The following is a 21,031-nucleotide window of genomic DNA, read 5'->3' on the forward strand; positions in this document are numbered from 1 at the left end:
ATATTTCTAATACAAATATTAGTTTTTATGCCTAATTTAAAAATAAAAAAGTGATAACATGACTCACAAAAATACATTGTATTTTTGTTAAAGAAGACATAAATGCAAAAGCTATATTTTGAAATTATTATTTTTAAATAAATTTTTAATTTAGTAATGTATTTTATAGTTTCTAATACATATTTGGTCATAAACATATTGGTTTCTGAAATCCTGAAGCGATCTAAAGAAAACTCAATAGATTTAATTATGTTTGCTAAGAAATTCATGATATATTTAAATATTTGAGATAATAGAAACACTAAACATAACTCAGACAATATTTAGTGTCTGAATTCATTCACAATGTCAGTGTTAAGTCATCATATGTTCATCTTGATGATGCTACATTCAATTAACCTTCATCTTTCAAATTACTTTATAATGAAAAATTATTGGGGAGTAAGTAATGAGGCTAGTAATGTACAACCAAATTGTAGGGATTGAGATATTGTGTGTGCTGAACTGAAATGCATAATCACTATTTATGCAATTTTGACTATTTAAATAAAACAAAGATCACTTTTCTTAAGATTAATGTGTAGTGTTTGCACATGACTAATATATACATATATATTCATTTACATATACTAACTGAATACCCTATAGAGGCAATAGAAACAGAGAATTGATCTTTTGTATGAAGCATGGGGCATAGGAAATGGAGTGACCTAAAATGGGGAAGGGACACAGACTATGATGGAGAACAACTGACACCCTGGTGGAAGATATGGTTCTGGAATGTTTTATGAATGAAACTCTATTGTTAACAGCTAAATAGTGGTGCCTAAAATAAAAAGTAAAAATCAACAAAATAAATAACTTGTGTCGAGGATTTTTCTCCTTAAAATTAAGCTATTTGGGATTTCTTCTGTCCATGTGGCCTGATTAGAATATTACTGATAGGGGCCAGAATGGTGGTGTGAGCAGTATGGTGTCTGCCTTACCGGCACTAGCCTAGGACAGTCCACGATTCGATGCAGTGGAGTCCCATATGGTCCCCCAAGCCAGAAGCAATTTCTGAATGCATAGCCAGGAGTAACCCCTGAGCATCACCAGGTGTGGCCAAACAAAACAAAACAAAACAAAAAAGGATATTACTGATAAAATTAAAAAATTTGTTATCCATGGATGAGAACTTTTTTTGTTTTAATTTTACTTACTGAAATGTTTTTATTTAAATTTGTACTAAAGTTAGATTTTGCATTTTTTAGTAAAAATTTTTATGCATAGGAATTGCTAGGAAGCTCTTAAAGATATAAAATTATCTTTTCATTTTATCTGTGAATATCCATGGTTCAAATGCAATTTTTGTCACCAAAAGAACTTAAAACAATATCAATTTTAATTTTCCAAAAAAGATCACAAAATTCAAGGGGCCAGAGAGATTGCATGGAGGTAAGGCATTTGCCTTGCAGGCAGAGGGAATCCTGGCTTCCCATATGGTCTCCTGAGCATGCTAGAAGCGATTTCTGAGTGTATAGCCAGGAGTAACCCCTGAGCACCACTGGGTGTGACCCAAAAACCAAAAAACCAAAAAAAAAAAAAAAAAAACCCAAACTTTTCAACAAAAGATCACAAAATTAGCTTAGGTATAGCTTAAGAAAAAGAGGAAGAAATATCAGAAGATAAGAGAAGAACAGAAAAGTAGGTAAATATAGTAAAAAATAAGGTTAAAAATTAATAAATCAAGATAATAATGTGGAAGAAGAAGTAGAAGAAGAAAGGGGAGAAAGGAAAAAAAGTAGTGAGAAGAGAGAAAAAGGAGAGAGAAAGGAAATGTTAATTTGCCCAAACATGTTCGATGAGTAGTAGGTCCTGTTATATAAGTCTGAGGTTTGCAGTTGATTATTTCAGAGGTCTGGATGGTCACATACTTTAGGTCCTAATAGAGGCTATCAACCAGAGAAGAAGGGTATATTGGAATGTTTTATCTAGACATTTTCTTTTTTTTTTCTTATCACATCAATTTTTATTTAAGGATGTCTTTATTAAAAACATCCCCTATTCATCTATGTAGATATATTTAATTTTACAGTATTCTTAGTATTTTCATTAATTATTTACATGAATTATGCAAGAATTATTTCTTTTTTTGTATTTTTTTTAATTTATGATGATGCTTTGGAATTACAGATATGATGAGAAGAATGATTTGATGAAAACAATTGATAGTTATTTCTGCAGAAATAAATCTTTTTTTTTCTTTTTTTTAAATTTATTTAAACACCTTAATTACATACATGATTGTGTTTGGGTTTCAGTCATGTAAAGAACACCACCCATCACCAGTGCAACATTCCCATCACCAATGTCCCAAGTCTCCCTTCACCCCACCCGACCCCCGCCTGTACTCTAGAGAGGCTCTCCATTTTCCTCATACATTCTCATTATTAGGACAGTTCAAAATGTAGTTATTTCCCTAACTAAACTCATCACTCTTTGTGGTGAGCTTCCTGAGGTGAGCTGGAACTTCCAGCTCTTTTCTCTTTTGTGTCTGAAAATTATTATTACAAGGGTGTCTTTCATTTTTCTTAAAACCCATAGATGAGTGAGACCATTCTGCATTTTTCTCTCTCTCTCTGACTTATTTCACTCAGCATAATAGATTCCGTGTACATCCATGTATAGGAAAATTTCATGACTTCATCTCTCCTGACAGCTGCATAATATTCCATTGTGTATATGTACCACAATTTCTTTAGCCATTCGTCTGTTGAAGGGCATCTTGGTTGTTTCCAGAGTCTTGCTATGGTAAATAGTGCTGCAATGAATATAGGTGTAAGGAAAGGGTTTTTGTATTGTATTTTTGTGTTCCTAGGGTATATTCCTAGGAGTGGTATAGCTGGATCGTATGGGAGCTCGATTTCCAGTTTTTGGAGGAATCTCCATATCGCTTTCCATAAAGGTTGAACTAGACGGCATTCCCACCAGCAGTGGATAAGAGTTCTTTTCTCTCCACATCCCCGCCAACACTGTTTATTCTCATTCTTTGTGATGTGTGCCATTCTCTGGGGTGTGAGGTGGTATCTCATCGTTGTTTTGATTTGCATCTCCCTGATGATTAGTGATGTGGAACATTTTTTCATGTGTCTTTTGGCCATGTGTATTTCTTCTTTGTCAAAGTGTCTGTTCATTTCTTCTCCCCATTTTTTGATGGGATTAGATGTTTTTTTCTTGTAAAGTTCTGTCAGTGCCTTGTATATTTTGGAGATTAGCTCCTTATCTGATGGGTATTGGGTGAATACTTTCTCCCACTCAGTGGGGGGCTCTTGTATCTTGGGCACTATTTCATTTGAGGTGCAGAAGCTTCTCAGCTTAATATATTCCCATCTGTTAATCTCTGCTTTCACTTGCTTGGAGAGTGCAGTTTCCTGCTTGAAGATGCCTGTAATGTCCTGGAGTGTTTTGCCTATGTGCTGTTCTATATATCTTATGGTTTTGGGGCTGATATCGAGGTCTTTAATCCATTTGGATTTTACCTTTGTACATGATGTTAGCTGGGGGTCTAAGTTCAATATTTTGCAAGTGGCTATCCAATTGTGCCAACACCACTTGTTGAAGAGGCTTTCCCTGCTCCATTTAGGATTTCCTGCTCCTTTATCAAAAATTAGGTGGTTGTATGTCTGGGGAACATTTTCTGAGTATTCAAGCCTATTCCACTGATCTGAGGACCTATCCTTATTCCAATACCATGCTGTTTTGATAACTGTTGCTTTGTAGTACAGTTTAAAGTTGGTGAAAGTAATTCCTCCCATATTCTTTTTCCCAATGATTGCTTTAGCTATTCGAGGGTGTTTATTGTTCCAAATGAATTTCAAAAGTGTCTGATCCACTTCTTTGAAGAATGTCATGGGTATCTTTAGAGGGATGGCATTAAATCTGTATAATGCCTTGGGGAGTATTGCCATTTTGATGATGTTAATCCTGCCAATCCATGAGCAGGGTATGCGTTTCCATTTCCGTGTGTCCTCTCTTATTTCTTGGAGCAGAGTTTTATAGTTTTCTATCTGGACATTTTCATAATGCAAACTGAATATGTTATCTAGAGTGACTGAGCACTGAGGTATCAAATTAGGGTATCCACCCACTGTATATAAGAACTCCTGTGGACAGAGAAGCTGAGAGGTTATTTTAAATCTAGTAATGTTAAGACATTAAAACACATTGTTATGAAAAGCTTCCGCTGGAGTTTCTGGCTTCCAATCATATTCTTCACCTGTAACCCTGTATAAGATCCCTAAGACATTATAGGCCTTTGCTGTAAAAGGAGTCCCAGGGAATAACGGTCGGGAGGACCAAGGTTCAGAACACAAGAGAGTTGAGAACATAGTCCAGAATGTCTGCCTGCTGTGCTTCAGAGCACATAGCAGCAACAAGCCCATAACTAACTTTAATTAAAACTTATTCAGCCTTTTTAGCTTATATTAAGCATCAAATTTAAGATATTTTCAAATAAGCTCAATCTCTTTACCTGAATATGTATAATGTCTTATTAAGTTTATTTTTGCTTAAACTTATTGAAGTGCAATTTCATTTAGAAAATACCACCAAATTGTGTGTTTGCTCTCGGCAAAATGGAACCTAAAAGTTTAATGTTTCATAAAGTAAGAATACCAGTGTACTCAGTAGATAGAGCAAAAATCTCAGACGACCCCATACTAGTCCATTATTTTAATAAATTGGAACTGCGTTATATATGTTTCCATCATTTTTCCTTACACTCTCAGAATTACTATTATCCTGGCCTCAAAAAGCAATAACATCACTATTATCCTGGCATCAAATTATTTCTCTTACTTGTTTCAAAATTCACTTAAAGGGACCAGAAAGGTAGTACAAAGGTGAAGCACAGGTACCATAGATGGTGCCCAAAGAGTGCCAGTAGTAAACCCTGATCAAAGAGCAAAGAATAAGCCATGAACACCCCTGGGTGTGCCCAAACCCAAAAATTCATATAAAAATATTATGTAGCATATAATCTTTTGTGCCTTGTTTCTATGATCCAACAAATCATAATGTATAGTTATGGTTTGGTATTTGTGATATGTGATTTCTAGTGCTCTCAAATATTTGTAGTGTCCTACAATGCCACAATTTGTTCCTTTAACAGTGGCATATAGTTCTAGTATGGAGCTATTATGACAATTGGTACCAGGCACATTTTAAACGTGAATTTGGGTGAACATATGAATATTTTCCTTTAGTTTTATGGAGTGGGTTGAAATTGCTGGGCACTTACATTAAGTTATATTATGGATATTTTGCTTTAAAAAGAAACGGATTTTTTTAATATTACTGGTGTTAATGCATCTTTGAATCTGAATAACATATAAATTAAAAGTTAATAAATTAAGGTTGATTTTAGCCTTTCTTTTATGGGGGACATACCTGGCTTTTCTCAGGGGTTACTCCTGTTTCCGCACTCAGTAATCACTCCTGGCTGGTCCAGTGAATCATATGGGATGTCAGGAATTGAATCTGGGTCAGCTGCATGCAAGGCAAATGCCCTATCTGTTGTGCTATTGTTCCATCCCGCAGTTCTTTCTTCTATTTTTTTTTTTTTTGGTTTTTCGGGCCACACCTGTTTGATGCTCAGGGGTTACTCCTGGCTAAGCACTCAGAAATTCTCCCTGGCTTGGGAAGACCGTATGGGATGCCGGAAGATCGAACCGCAGTCCTTCCTTGGCTAGTGCTTGCCTTACCTTACCTCTAGCGCCACCTCACTGGCCCAGATCCTCAGTTTTTATTTTTATTAAGTCAGTTGTTTGGCATTATCAGTTTCTCTATAATATGAGTGATACATAGTTTCATAAAGAAATTTCTAATCATATTAATATGACATTTTACTAAACAAAGTGGTGTGTAAGTTATTTCTCTTCTTTCATTCTTTGCAATAGAGACAGAAAAAATAGACAGCAATTTCAGCACTTTGTAAATATTAGGCTACATGATTTAATTCATTAGATACATTTTCCATAGCTCAGATTACATAATATGATGTTACTAAATTCAGTGTTTTTAAATTTTCTGCCAATACATATTATGAAGGGATTGCAATTCCTACCAATTTCAATGTCAAAAATTTAATTATAAAATTATAAAGTGAAGAAATAATTATAGAACTTATCAAGAAAGTTCTATAATTTTTTTTTTTTTTGTGTGTGTGTGTTACATCTGGCTCTACACTCAGAAATTGCTCCTGGCAGGCTTGGGAGACTATATAGGATGCCGGGATTTGAGGCACTGTCCTGAATACAAGGCAAACGCCCTACCTCCATGCTATCTTTCTGGCCACCAAGTTCTATAATTTAACTTCAATTTTCTCTCTATCTGAAAAGAAAATGTCTCCCATACACTATTGCTCTTTATGAGAATATTTTGTCATTAGACACTAAATTTCCTATCAATTATACATTATTATGAATTGATATGTTATTCCTCTTGTTACAACTTTGGTGACGTATTATATGATCTATTATCTGTTTCTTATTCTTATTTGTTTCCAAGATTTTTAAGAACCCTATTTGATTACCTCATTGAGTCATTAACTCATTGTTTAGTTCCTAAATATCTTAGTTTTCCCAAATTTCCTTTTGTGGTTGATTTTTGTTCTATTTCATTAGAACACTAACGATACCTGTTAGAATATATTTTCATGACCTTATTTATGCTCATTATACATCCTAATATATGATATTCTAAAGAAATTTTTATATAAGGGATGTATATTCATCTTTTTAAAGGTGATTAAGCTGGAAAATGTCCATTAAGAATATTATTGCTTTAGCTTTGGTGATTCTACTGTTGAATATGCCTATAACATAGTTTAAAAATTCACTTACTGTATTCATTGTTTTGGGAGCAGAATAAAAATGGCTGCCAGGAAGCTCTAGGGCTCCTCCTAAAGATTCTCAGCCATCTATGCTGGCTATTCTATGTAAGAACTTGAGGATGGAAATTCTCAGGACTCTATAGTGCTCTATAGGAAAGGACTAGTGCTATCCTGTCATGCTTGGGATTCTCCATACTTACACCTGGTGATGTTTGTAGGGAATATGGTATTAGTGGTTAAATTAGGGTTTACAGCGTGAAAAGTATGTGCCTTAAACCCTGTACTAACTCTCTGATGCTACCTGTTACTTTGTTCTTTTCTTCATAATTTCTCTTTAGAATTTTCTTATACTTTCGTATGTTTCAAATCTTTGGTGAATTAATTCTTTTCCAACAAAATCTTAATTTCTTAGATAATCTTTAGAATTTACTGCTTTGTAACATTCTTAGAAAAATTTATGTAGATCTGCTGTAACTAGAATTCCTCAAAGTAGTTTTCCCCATCAGTGGAATGACTTCTGTCTCTCATGTTGAATGTTCCTTTAATCCCTGGATATTTGTTTTGAAAGATATGTAGGGTATCTGATTTTTGAACTTATGTGGGCAGGAAATATTTACAAAGGTAGATATAATAGGGTGAGATGCTAGACATGGAATGAGCAGTCCAACAGTCCAACAATACAGCATAGAGCAGTAGTTTATCATGGAGCATAATACCAACATAGCAGAGAGGGGCCTCTCTGGTAACTCACTCTGTTTAGTGTGATCCATATCATGTTTGACAGCAGTTACATGTGGATTGGGACTGAAAAAGTTTATATACAGGAGAAAACATTCTAGATTAACATTTCTCAGTTCTGAGCTAATGTGGCAATTTCCTTACGGCAGCGGGTAAAGCTTTTTTCAGGGTTTGTGTCCTTTGGGATGATACTTTGGACAGTAAGTTTCAAGACGGTCCCATCAATTCTACTGTTGCTATGTTGTTAAAGCTCACCATGAGATGATCTACTTGCCAGTGACTGAGGCCCTTATTTATAAGCTGTAGTTTGTTGCCTCCCCTTCTAGTGTTGTTGATATGGGATCACAAAATTGGTCTACCAGCTGTTAAGTGAAATAATCTATGCCTTTAACCTAAAGTTCTATGCCTTAGAAATTTCTTTCCAATGGCAGCTAGCCCCATACTGGTGTGTTGTGGAGAGAGTGTCTTTTTCCACTAATTCATCAGTATACTCTCTTTTTGTCTCTTGCAATAGAAGATTTCCTTAGAGGCTTTTCAATCTGTTGCAATTAATCCAATATTTGTTGTATATCTGCCATGTTAGTGAGAGAATGTAAACACAATTTCTCTTTATTCTGTAGCTTGGCCCTGCTCCACTTTTTCTATTTTAGTTTTTCTTTAGTAATATTTTAAACTAATAATCCCAAATAAGGTTTTACAAAAATAAAAGGAAATACATGCTTTTCATATTCTGCCAATATCATAAGTCTAATTGAGTTGCTGATAGATATCCATCTCTGAACTCTATAATAAAATTACAAAGATATAAATTTTCTTTTTACTTTTCTTTTATTCCTTGCCTTCAAGTTTAATAACATGGTTTATCAATTGTATATGTGTGTGATTGCTAATAAATATGTAAATAGTAAAAAACAATACAGTAAAAATATATATTCTTAGTAATCAAGAATTACAATCAGTAGACCATAGTACCAAGTACATGTTTTCTTTAAACCGTTTATTTTTATTTATTTATTTATTTGGTGTTTTTGGGCCACAACCGTTTGATGCTCAGGGGTTACTCCTGGCTAAGCGCTCAGAAATCGCCCCTGGCTTGGGGGAACCATATGGGATGCCGGGGGAACAAATCACGGTCCTTCCTTGGGTAGTGCTTGCAAGGCAGACACCTTACCTCTAGCGCCACCTCACTGGCCTCATAAGAATAAAAAACAGGAACTGAAATTTAATACCTATTTTTTGTGAATACGATAGCCTATAAAATGTTATATTTTATATTCTCACTATATTTGATGATTTGATATAAAATTACATAAATGAGTAGCCTCAGGTTAAATGAAGTTAATATTTAAATTTCTAAGTTATTTATAAAACTCCCAGTTTTAAGACTGGATGTAAATATAAGCATCCTTTTTGTTTGGTCTCCACAGATATGCAGTCTCATAGACTCAAAGAAACTATAATTTTATATATTGAAAAAATAACTAAGGTATAGAAAAATATGCAGCAAGTATGGGACTTGTCTTTCATATGCTCAAAGCAAATTCAATCCCTGGCACTGAATATTAGCTAACCAGGAGTGATACCTGAGTATAATCATGAGTAAGCTCTAAGTAGCACCAGGTTTGCCCATCAAAAGCAACTTAAGACAAAAACATAACCAGGGGCTGGAGTGGTGGCACAGAGATGCACTACAGTTTGATCCTCCCTAAGTCCCATATGGTCCCACAAGCCATGAACGGTTTCTGAGCACATAGCCTGGAGTAACCCCTGAGAGTCACTGTGTGGCCAAAAAACAAAGAACAAACAAAAAAACCAAAAACATAACCAAAAATAAAAGAAATACAAGTAGGAGAAAGTCAGAAAATATATTCCTGTCTGTATTTTTTATTTATCTGGGGTACATAAAAACATTTGATATAGACATCTCTTTCATATGTGACCTACATGTATGGTGTAGGTTATCCATATTGAGTCTCCCTACTGTGGGATCAAAAATTTCACATTTTGGATCATTTTTAATATAGCATATTCAAATTTTGGTTTTGAGTTAGCACTTCTAAAAGAAATATTTTGATGCACAGTTCTTCCATAATAAGCAAATGACAATTACTCGTGGAGAATCATTTGACCCATATGCCTTTACTATTGGTTTTAGGCAAGAACAAATTATCTTTTACTCTAGACAAATAAGCTTGTAAAGAGATAAAATTGAGAGATTGATTCCTGTCCTCAGGAGTTTAAGTCTGTCCAGTTCACAGTAAAAAGCAAACAAGTTCTTGTAATACTGTTTGGTCTCTTTGCTTGTAAATTGAACTAGAAGAGATTGTTGTTCTTTGTTGTTCTTATGATTTCCCCAAAAAGAGATGCTTTGGGGCAAGGCCAACTCAACAAGCTGGGTGAGGGATTAGACATAGTGCATAAAAATTTGAGAGATCTATGATACTGAGAGGGGGACATATGTTGAAAAATCAACCACAATAGGCACAAACATCAGGCTTTCATTTTTATACATTCACAACCCCTAAACTGGGTGTCTTTAAAAAAAATCTCATCTTTATGTTTCCAAGAGTCTATTATCCAGAGTCATAATATCCACTCCTTATTATTCCCTGTTCTCTTTCATTTGGTTTCTTATCTATCAGGAAAATATTTTCAGAACCTAGTGCTAACAATCAGCTTTGATAACCACATCTCCTAAAAAATTATGAACCATGAGCAAAAATGAATTATTAATTAGTATATTTGACTAGTTACTATCTTTTTAATATAATGTATATTTTACTTTTAAGTGTGCTGTAGTTTTGTGTCAACAAATTAAATTAAATTTGCTCCTGGCAAAAGCAAAGAGAAACCCTCTAAAACAATCACTGGGCTGATTTTAATTAAAAATCCATGTGCCAAAATATTTCAGTATTAAAATTTTTATATATGCAATTAATAGTCTTCTCACAGATAGTGGTATTATTTAATAAGCATATTTTTGTATCACCAGGCACTGGTGATTTAAATAATTTGTTATCATGTTTCTTGACTTGAATTTTAAGTATTAATCACTGAAGTTGGTAAAATAAACACAAAACATATGAAAGAGCATCTCATTTAGTGATGCTACTGTAAAAGTGGAAGAGGGAGGAATTAGGCCATTTGGCATACTGCCTATAATTGTATTTCTCACTATGGCCTTAATTAAAGCTGTTGAATCATTTCAGTTACTGCACAATCCTTTTCCAACTTGATTAGTTTTTATTACTAAAAGAAAACTCATTATTACTTTCTTTAACTTTACTTTAAATTTATTGATTTAATTGAAAAAATTTGAAGTGAAAAACATTCAAGTTTAGGCCATTCAGTGTCATAATTATCTTTTTATAGTCACACCTTTAAATGCAGAGAGTTCATCTGAAATGAGTGAGGTCTTGCACTTTTGTCTTGCTTCAAATGATATTTACCAAAAGGAAGAAACACTGAAAGAGGCTTTAAAATTAAATGACAAAAAGTAAATGGAAATTTTTATTTGTATTTTCCTTGTTTGTAACATTGAATAATAATTTGTACTTTATTGTATACAAATATACAAAGTTATATATGAAAGGTATAGTCAAAGCCATGAAAAGCAGGAGGACATGAAAGTTTTGAACAGGAACAGCCCATTATAGAATATCTTTCAACTGATACTCTCTTATAAGTTCAGCAACAACTCAAAACAAGGCTTAGAAAGAAACATTTAATACAAAAAATTTTTTCTTAAATAATCCTAGTGAACTGATTAAATAGCTTCCTTGCTTTCAAAATATCTTCTTGTCAAACTTAGCCTATGCAGGGGTCTCAAACTCAATTTACCTGCAAGGCCACAGGAGGCAAAGTCGGGGTGATCCTTGAGTAAAAATCAGTAGTAAGCCTTGAACATTGTGTGTGTGTGTGTGTGTGTGTGTGTGTGTGTGTGTGTGTGAGACCCAAACAACTAAAACAAAACAAAATAAAACAAAATTTCTCTAGGGAAGGGCCACAAAATGTAGTACGGAGGGCCGTTTGCAAGTTTGAGACCCTGGCTCCTCACTACACTGGTCATTCCTTCTTTATTTTATTCTGCTCCCCAAAAAACTTTTCTATCTTTATCCCTCTCTGAATACCTTTGTTTCCCACTTAGGCAAATGTACCTCATTTTTTGTCATAGATGGTCAGTTCTTTACCTTCATGTATATACAATCATAAATTATGTAAAGACAAACTTTTTTTTTTGTGGTTTTTGGGTCACACCCAGCAGTGCTCAGGGGTTTTTCCTGGCTCTGTGCTCAGAAATTGCTCCTAGCATGCACGGGGGGCCATATGGGATGCCAGGATTCAAACCGATGACCTTCTGCATGAAAGGTAAATGCCTTACCTCCATGCTATCTCTCCAGCCCCGTAAAGACAAACTTTAGTCTATTGTTTTAGTGCAATATTAACACTTCTCACATTCCTAATGCTTTAAAAAAAGCAGTATTAATTTTATAAGATATTGTAAATATCTTAGTATCTCAGTATAAATATCTTAATATCTTAGTATATTTAAGTATATACTAAGTATTTTTGGCATATACTAAGATATACTTAGTAAACTAAGATATTTATACTAAGATATACTAAGTATACTAAGATATATACTTAGTATTTTAGATATATACTAACTAAATATCTTAGTATATTAAGTATACTTAAAATCTTAGTATAAAATTATACTATTAAATAATAAAAAACACTCCTGAAGGTACCATGACCAAACAGTTGAAAGATTACTAAGTAGTAAGTGAGGCACAGAGGGGACCACCCATTCTAGCAGCCCCGTGGAGTGAGGGTGGAGGCTATGGGAGGCAGGACGGGAGCGGAGGTGGAGGGAGGACAATTCGGTGGTGGGAATTCCCTTGATTCAATGTTAATATATACCTAAAATATTGCTGTGAACAAAATGTAAGCCACTATAATTAAAATAAAAATTATAATTAAAATAAATAAATAAATAATAAAAATAATGAATTAATTATAAAAAATACTCCTGAAATTCATATGGACCAATAAACTTCCACATAAAGCTAATTCATTCTTATGCTAATGATAGTTAGAAATAATCACTCTGGACAAAAGTCCAGACAAAAACTGAGTGTGAAACGAGGTAAAATAATATACATGATACTCCTTCAGTAGCAATATTGCAAGCCACAGACCTAAATGGAAAAAAAGTAAAGAGATATCTTGAAAGAGACAGAGAGAAAGATGGATCACTTTTTGAGACTAACCATGTGAAGTTTTGGAGGTAGAAATTGTTCATCTCTGCATGGCCAGAACTTTTCTCCCTGTTCTATCTCTGCAGTTTAGTATATATTGACATTTTAAATATTTTCATACATAATTTTTAAATACCACAATTAGTAATATTCATATGCCATGTATTCCTTGAAGATTAAACTAACATCCATACATCGTTAGATACCGAAGTATAATAGTTGTTTCTACTCTGTTGAATTACATAACTCATTGTTATGTTTCTAATGCATTTTCTGTCCTCTTTTTCATTCAAAAGAAATTGCACCATCATTACAAAGATATTGCATAGTTTCTCATAAATGTGTCTTAAATTTATAGCTAAACTAATTTAAATGAAGTTATTGCTATTTTAAAACAGCAATTGTCTCTTTATACTGGCATTTACGAGTGATATAAAAGGACAATCAAACTTCCATGTATACATTGCAACATCTATAATAACATTCAATAAAGATAAATATTATCCAAGTAAAATAAATAAAAGCCTAAAATTTTTGTGAACCAATGACCTCAAAGAAAATAATAAATATTCTGTATGTTTGCAATATTTAACAACAACCCACTGGACACCAAAAATACATCATATGTGTTTATTAAACATTCCAAAAGTATAAATTATCTGTGATTATCCCTGTGATATATGTTTCTGCATTTATCACTAGAGATAAAATATAAAGGAATAAGAGGTGCTCTTACAGGGGCCGGATTGGTGGCGCAGGGCAGGGTCTCAAACTCAATTTACCTGGGGGCCGCAGGAGGCAAAGTCGGGGTGATCCTTGAGTGCAAAGAAGTAGTAAGCCTTGAACATTGGGAGTGTGACCCAAACAACTAAAACAAAACAAAACAAAACAAAAAAGATCCCTCTAGGGCAGGGCCAAAAAATGTTGTACGGAGGGCCGTTTGCGGCCCGCTGCCCGCGAGTTTGAGACTCCTGCGCGCTAGCCTAGGACAGACCACGGTTCAATCCCCCGGCATCCCACATGGTCTCCCAAGCCAGGAGCGATTTCTGAGTGCATAGCCAGAAATTACCCCTGAATGTCACCGGGTGTGGCCCCCAAAAACCATCCTCCCCCCCAAAATTTCAAGATGCATTTTAAATGTGTCCATTTCTGAATGTAAAGATACATTTACTCAGCATGTCTTGACACTAATAATCACTAAGGAAGAAAGTCATGATGAAAAGAAAAACGATGATCCCGGTCTTAAATTAGTCAATGCAAATTAACATTTAAAAGCTTGTATCAAACCATCCTAAAGTAGTAACGCCTTGTCAATCTTTGTTTAAAAAAATGACAATAAAACCTTTAAAAAAAAAAAAGATGGCAAGTGCTGGCAAGTTAACAGGTGCTTTTCTAAATTCACTATTCTTTATTTTTTCCAAACTTGTTCAACAGAATACTTTGTGTGACTAGATATCATCAACAAAATCAGCAGGATATTAATTAAATGAGGTGGTTTGCTCACAGACTTTCATCAGTGAACTATAATGGTAAAGAGGATAGAAGCTAAAGAGTACAGTTAAAAACAAGCTCTCAAGAAAAATTGGCATACTAAATTTCCTGCAATCACAAATATAATATTTATTAACATTATACTAAATCAGTCTCCCTTATCTATTTTGAAATATATACTGTATAGTACGATATTCCCTTTGAACATAACTCAACATACTAATCTCTACCCTCTAATCTCTTTGAATTATGTACTTTGTAACTTTCCTTTATTCTTGCTTTCAAAAGAAATCTAATCACCAAATTGACAGATAATTTACTTTAAAAATCCTCAATTTGAATTAAGGGTGAAATCAGTTTCTAAAGTGTAATTTTTACCTTCTAATTTGTTGCACTCTTTATTTTTTCTGTCTTCTGTATTCAAACTTTATGTTAAAATTGGTGGTAAAGACTATACTTTCAGGGATCATTTCTATAGTATGTTACTAGAGAAGTTTCTCTGTGTAGAGCACCCAAAACCACGATGAGGAACCAGAGCATCCTCTCCTGAGCGTGAAGCTGGCTCTAACTGTTGCTTCTGCAGCTGCCTTTTGCCATTGATGATCGTTCTTCCCTTCCTTTGGAAAGGGTAGAGGGAGAGGATGCAGTCTGAGTGGTATAAAATAAATAAATAAAGTGGTGGTAAAGTGGGAAATAAAAAAATCTCCTTTTCCTTATCTTTTTCTTCCTTTTTCTTCTCCTCTGATTTGGACTTAGGGATAATTATAAGCCTTAAAAATAATAAATATATATGATGTCCCATACAATCTAATTGATTAATGAGAATCATTATATTCCATGAAATATGTGTTATTAATCTTGGACTTTTGTATATTATATAGCACAGATCATATTTCCTAAGGAAATACCTGCATTCTGTTAAAGAACAAAACCACAAGTGTTGAATACAAATAGAACGATATGTATAGGTATGTGACAAATATTTACAGAATTTTAGCTTGGCATACCTGCTTCAGAGCTATTTTCTACTGCTGAGAGATCACAAATTATTAAGTAATGGGGTATAAGGATTATGCCCATGTTCTCCACTTACCTTTGTTTTGAAGGAAGTAGCATATAATATGTGCTGACATATGCTTGAGTGCACAGGTTTCATTTATGAATAAAACTAACTGCAAACTTACTGATTTAGAAAAATACACCTCATAAGAATATTAGCATGCAATTAAATTATAAATAAAAGAGGAAGTTTACAAACAAGTAAGCTAAAAATTAAAACTACCATTGGACAGTATGGGATTCTGGACTAAATCTCTGATGTGATATCAGCTATTTATAGGAGTAAAGATTGCTTCTCTGGGCCAAGCTTCCACCAACAATTATGGAAGTATAGAAAAGGCTTTGGATACATATGAAAGTGTATATTATACAAAGAAATAAAAAATCAACAAATGCTATTAAAATGTGCAGAAAGCATATTTAATCTTATATAATGTATTATATGGATATGTAAATTCATAATCTTGTCTATAATATAATCAAAAGTAAATCATGAGTTGTCCTAGAAAGTTATTGCTATTTTATTAAATAAAAATAAAACCAAATGATATTAATGATAATATAGATAAGCTAAGTTCCAAAAAGAATTAGCAAAATAACAATTGGTCTGTGTTTAAACTTCAATGTCAAAATATAAAAACTCAATTAATTATTATATTACCTTAATAATATTTTAATGTAAGGGTAGAGAGAAATATAAAGGTATGGTTTACTCTTCTAGTGCATTCAACTTATCTTCAATTCATTATACCTTATAGACCACTGAGTAGTGTAGTGCCAGATACAGCCCTGGAGGTCCCCAAGCACCAAAAAATTATGACTCTAGCACTGCCAGAATCATTAGGGGAATTCCAGGCTTGTAAGTTCCTCACAAAAGCTGAAATGTCGGGGCCAGAGCAGTGGTGCAAGCTTTGCCCGAGCTAGCCAGGAAGGAACACGGTTGGATTCTCCGGTGTCCCATATGGACCCCCCCAAGCCAGGAATGATTTCTGAGTGCACAGCCAGCAATAACCCCTGAGCATCACCGTGTGTGGCCAAAAAACAAAACAAAACAAAACAAAAAACAAACCAACAAATAAACAAAAACAACAACGAAAAAGCTGAATTGTCTAGTCCTCACATTGAATCATTAACCCAGTTGGTCCAGCACATAGGAAAGGGCTTGGACCCTTGGCACCTGAGAAACAGAAACCCAATAGAAACCTTAATAGAAAACCAAAAGTAAGGAAGAAAAAAAAAGTAAGCTTGTCAAAATAAATAATAATTTAAATTAGAATTCATATGTACAAAGGAAATATCTAATATAAAGATCATGATATAATGCTTTATATCACATTCATTCTAAAATAATATTCAATTATGGAGTTTTAGTATGCAATATCATTGAGAAGAAAAGACATGTAATATTCTTTCAGTCCATCTAGTATATACAAGCATATCTTTATGTGCAGATATTCACTATAATTGCTGAATAAAAAGTGTTTTTTCATTCACTTCTGTATTATTCTCCATTTTGGGGCAATAATTTCGCATAAATAGAAAAATGATATTCAAAGATGAAATTGTCTCTCTTACAAAAATTTCAGGCTGCCCAAACTTTAAAAATTTAAACTTCAAATAGGCCTGTTATAGTGGCAGGCTAAGGCTTAAAGGGTAGTGGTATGGGGTGGATTTTAGAAACATTGGAGGAGGGACGTCAGCACTGGTTGTGGGATGGGCTCTGATTCATTGTATGCCTCCGACCCTACTATGAAGGACTTTGTAAATAATAATGGCTTCAATAAAATAAAATTAAAAAATTGCAGGCTTGCTCTTCACGTGTGTGTTCTCACTTGAACATGTATCTTGCTAGCCTATCTCTATATTTCTTTACTTGCTTATTTTTGCTCTGAAGAGGCCATGCTGTCTCTTGAACATGCATTTATTTTCTCTTCTCTTTTTACATTTATCTGAGAAAGTTTTGAACAATAAAATATGATTTAGCTAGCTAAAAACGTATGTAAGTACAGTATAAAAATAATGAGTGAAATAAACCTTTAAAACTGATCTAGGGGCCGAAGAGATAGCACAGCGGTGTTTGCCTTGCAAGCAGCCAATCCAGGATCCAGGACCTAAGGTAGTTGGTTCGAATCCCCCGTGCCTGCCAGGAGCTATTTCTGAGCAGATAGCCAGGAGTAACCCCTGAGCTTAGCCGGGTGTGGCCCCAAAACAAAAACAAAACAAAACAAAAAAATAAAAAAAAAACTGATCTACAAATACAAATTTTTAGCACTGCATATTTTCTACATAGACACAAGCTTTTTATCGGATCAAACTGATAGGTCTTCTTAGAAGTTGATGTATTACTGCTATTGTGGCAGACATCACATAATTTTTTGAGAAGTGAAGAATGGGTTGTGAGGAAAATGATGTTGAAGAACATGTATTGGTTTAAATATACAAGGAGAAAATGTGTACATTTTATGTAAACCATGCAACAACTAGCTTCATTCATGAAAATAAAGCTGATTTTAGTCTAGTACCATGACTACAGCTCCTGGGAGAATGAATTTCTCTTTTTTGTAAGATGTGCTATTTGTTTTTAAACAAGTACTTCTGTGACACCTTCATGCTTACAAATTAGTAACTCAATGATTTATGTATTTAAGTGAAATGATTGCAATCTCTTCAAGTTTCCTTAGTCCAAACAAAACAAAAACTTGATGGGATTTACATTTTATTCTGAGCAATAACGGGTTTTAACTTGTATTTTTAAAGAGAATTGCCTCAATTTTCTACTTCTGTTTGGTTGACAACTCCACATTTCTCTTTTCAGGCTAGAGGCATAAGAAAACTTGATATAAACCCAACATTTCTGCAGATCTCTAAACTAAGGGCAAACAGATCAAGAACGCCAAGAAATCTCATAGAGACACTTGGTTACTATGGAATTACAAGAAATGCCAGAAAAACTTGTGTCAACATGGATTTTCAAATGAGCAAGATGTTTTGCTATAAAAGCAAGTAAATACAAAAATTCATTTGGAAAATTTGAAGCACAGATGGCCATCGGTGTGCTGGCAAAATCAAACTCTCAGTCTGCCTCTAAGCATAGTACTTGTGTATTATAAGTTTTCTTTTATATTTCTAGGACACTTTCATAACTGTTTGAAGGATCTCTGCCCCTCATGAGATCTTTGAACACATTTCAAATAACTAATCCTACTGATACTAAAATAAGGTGAAAATACATACTTCTACTCTTTTATTTACCCTAATATTGCTCAATAAATTGGGAGATATTTACCATCTATATATCTACTTATTTTACATTTTCACTATTTTTCTGACAAGTAAAGAAGCTGTGTTATTGTGGATTTAAATAAAGTTTATATGTATGATTCTTGTTTTGATCCAGACTTACGGTTTAAACATGGATGCAGTGATTAATTTGTCTCAGTGTTGTCTTCTCTGTGTAGAAGATAGGGAAGAGGAAATAAAGATCTACCTTCAGCATTGGTCTTTCCCTGAGTGTTCCAGGCAACAAGACTTGAGCACTGTGCTTGGAGTAGACCCACAACCGTAGCACTGTCAAATGGGAAAAACATGAAAACAAAAGAGAAACTATGAAAGTGAAGAGTAGAATAATTATTATTCTTTATTAAAATAAAGACAAATCCAGATGATTTCACCAATATTTTAATTGCAAAAATTAAAAATAGCAAATTAAGAAATAAAGGAAAGCAAAACAAATAATAAATTTTAATCAACATGTAACATAAAATTAGTAAGAGATCTTAAAATTTGTCATTTAAAGTTAAGATTAAAATCTCCTTAGGTGAAAGATAAGAATTGAAGAAAAAATGTCTAGCATTTTTCTTAACTGTATGAAATGAAAAAGAAAATACTTCACTCATGACTCAGAATTTTAACTATATCCTCATGAAATCGATTAGCACAATGTATTTGTGAATAAAGAATAAAAAATAATGAATTATTCAAGTAACAAATTCCATTCCATTGCTTAGAATTTTATTGTGCAATAATGCAAGATGCCTCTAATAAACTATACTGAAAGCCCCAGAGCTTAGTTTGGCAGTACTTGCCATTATATGTGCTTGTGTCTGCTTTTTTTTTTTCATCTAACCAGAGGCATGAGCTCTGCACGTTGCTAGTAGCATATAAAGAAAAATTACAAAATTACATTTCCCGTGTAAAGGATAAAAAATGTCCACTACTACCATTTTTGCAAGAATCTTCTACACTAAACTGTTCTTAACTCTCATGGTAGTGAAGTCCATAGCCAGGGTTCAAGATAATATAGGGTCATATTTCAACATGATATAGAAATGAATGTAATAAACATTTATTTTAAACCACTGCAGTTTGGGGAATGGTAAAAATTATTAGTCATATATAATAGAGTGTTTCTGACCACTATTGCACAATAGACTTACTGAAATTGCTGTTGGTTCAAATTTTTGTTTCTCTACCACTACTGACTTTGCACAGGGGTCACATTCCTAGTTGGGATCAGGACATCATATGTGGTGATGGCATTGAACCCTGTTTGCTGCTTGAAAAGCAAGAGTTTTACCCATGGGATTACCTCTCTTGCTCTATTGAGCTGGTTTGAAAGAAAAAAATCAATTATCAAACTAAAGAAACTCATTTTTTGCAGATCAGGATCATAACCATCGTTTCATTGTGCTCTCTGGCAAAGAATGTCTCACAATGCTCTGATAAAGGTGTCAAACAGGGCCACAGCCAACTCAAAAGTTACAGTGGTGGAAAATTGCTTTTAAGCTCACTTTTCTGGCAAATGGAAAGTTCCCAACTGTCAACTGTAGACCTCAAGTTTCTATGCAATACATGATAGTTAAGTTCTGTAAAGTTGAGTGAGTAAAACATAAGAAAAAGAATTAAAAAATACAAAACTCACATTAATTTGGTAACCTGATTTTAGGAGTGACATTTCACTGAATTTTTCTACATTCTGGTTATTAGAAATGGCACAGTAGGCATTCTGCAGGAAATGAAATAATGTAAGGTATTTTTTGGTAGCCTCTTTACATGCTGGCTAGCAAATCTGCAATCTGCAATTGTCAACTTGACTGTCAGAAGGAAAAATTATACAATTTAATAAAATAATAGAAATATGTACCTTGATGCTGTAGAGGGTGGAAATTGTTGCTTTCTAATTTTATATATTATGCTTCCTGCAAAGTTCCTAATTGCTGCCTTACAAAAAATGTAGCTCTAAGAGAATCAGCAAAAGAATTTGAGTAGATGAGCCTTAGAAAAATGAGTGACCATTTTGATTATATACCCAGAGTAGATAATATGATTTATTATGTGCCAGTGGTGGGATGGAAAGTGAATCATCTTGACTTATGTATATTTTCTAATTTAGGTATATCCTGTGGATACCTAAAATATGCAATATCAAGCATTTTATAAAGTTTACAATGACTAGAGTGACCTAAGTTATCAGTAATGAGACAGACAAATAATGGAACCCTAGACGGGTCATCTGAATATGTGAAGAAACCAGGTGTTTAAGTTATACAACACTATGTAGCATTCTGTTTTATATCTTATTCTATATTTATTTCAACTAATAGACATT

General features: G+C 33.7%; 1 non-coding gene across 1 annotated transcript; it reads left to right on the top strand.

Annotated features, from left to right (window-relative positions):
* Positions 1–14,811: 14,811 nt before the first annotated feature.
* On the top strand, positions 14,812–15,021 carry LOC126005445 (small nucleolar RNA U3). The gene has a single exon (XR_007494525.1). It is a non-coding gene; the product is annotated as a small nucleolar RNA U3 (small nucleolar RNA).
* The last annotated feature ends 6,010 nt before the right edge of the window (positions 15,022–21,031 follow it).

This window comes from Suncus etruscus, chromosome 3, assembly GCF_024139225.1.
Source record: "Suncus etruscus isolate mSunEtr1 chromosome 3, mSunEtr1.pri.cur, whole genome shotgun sequence".
In the NCBI taxonomy this organism is placed as follows: Eukaryota; Metazoa; Chordata; class Mammalia; order Eulipotyphla; family Soricidae; genus Suncus; species Suncus etruscus.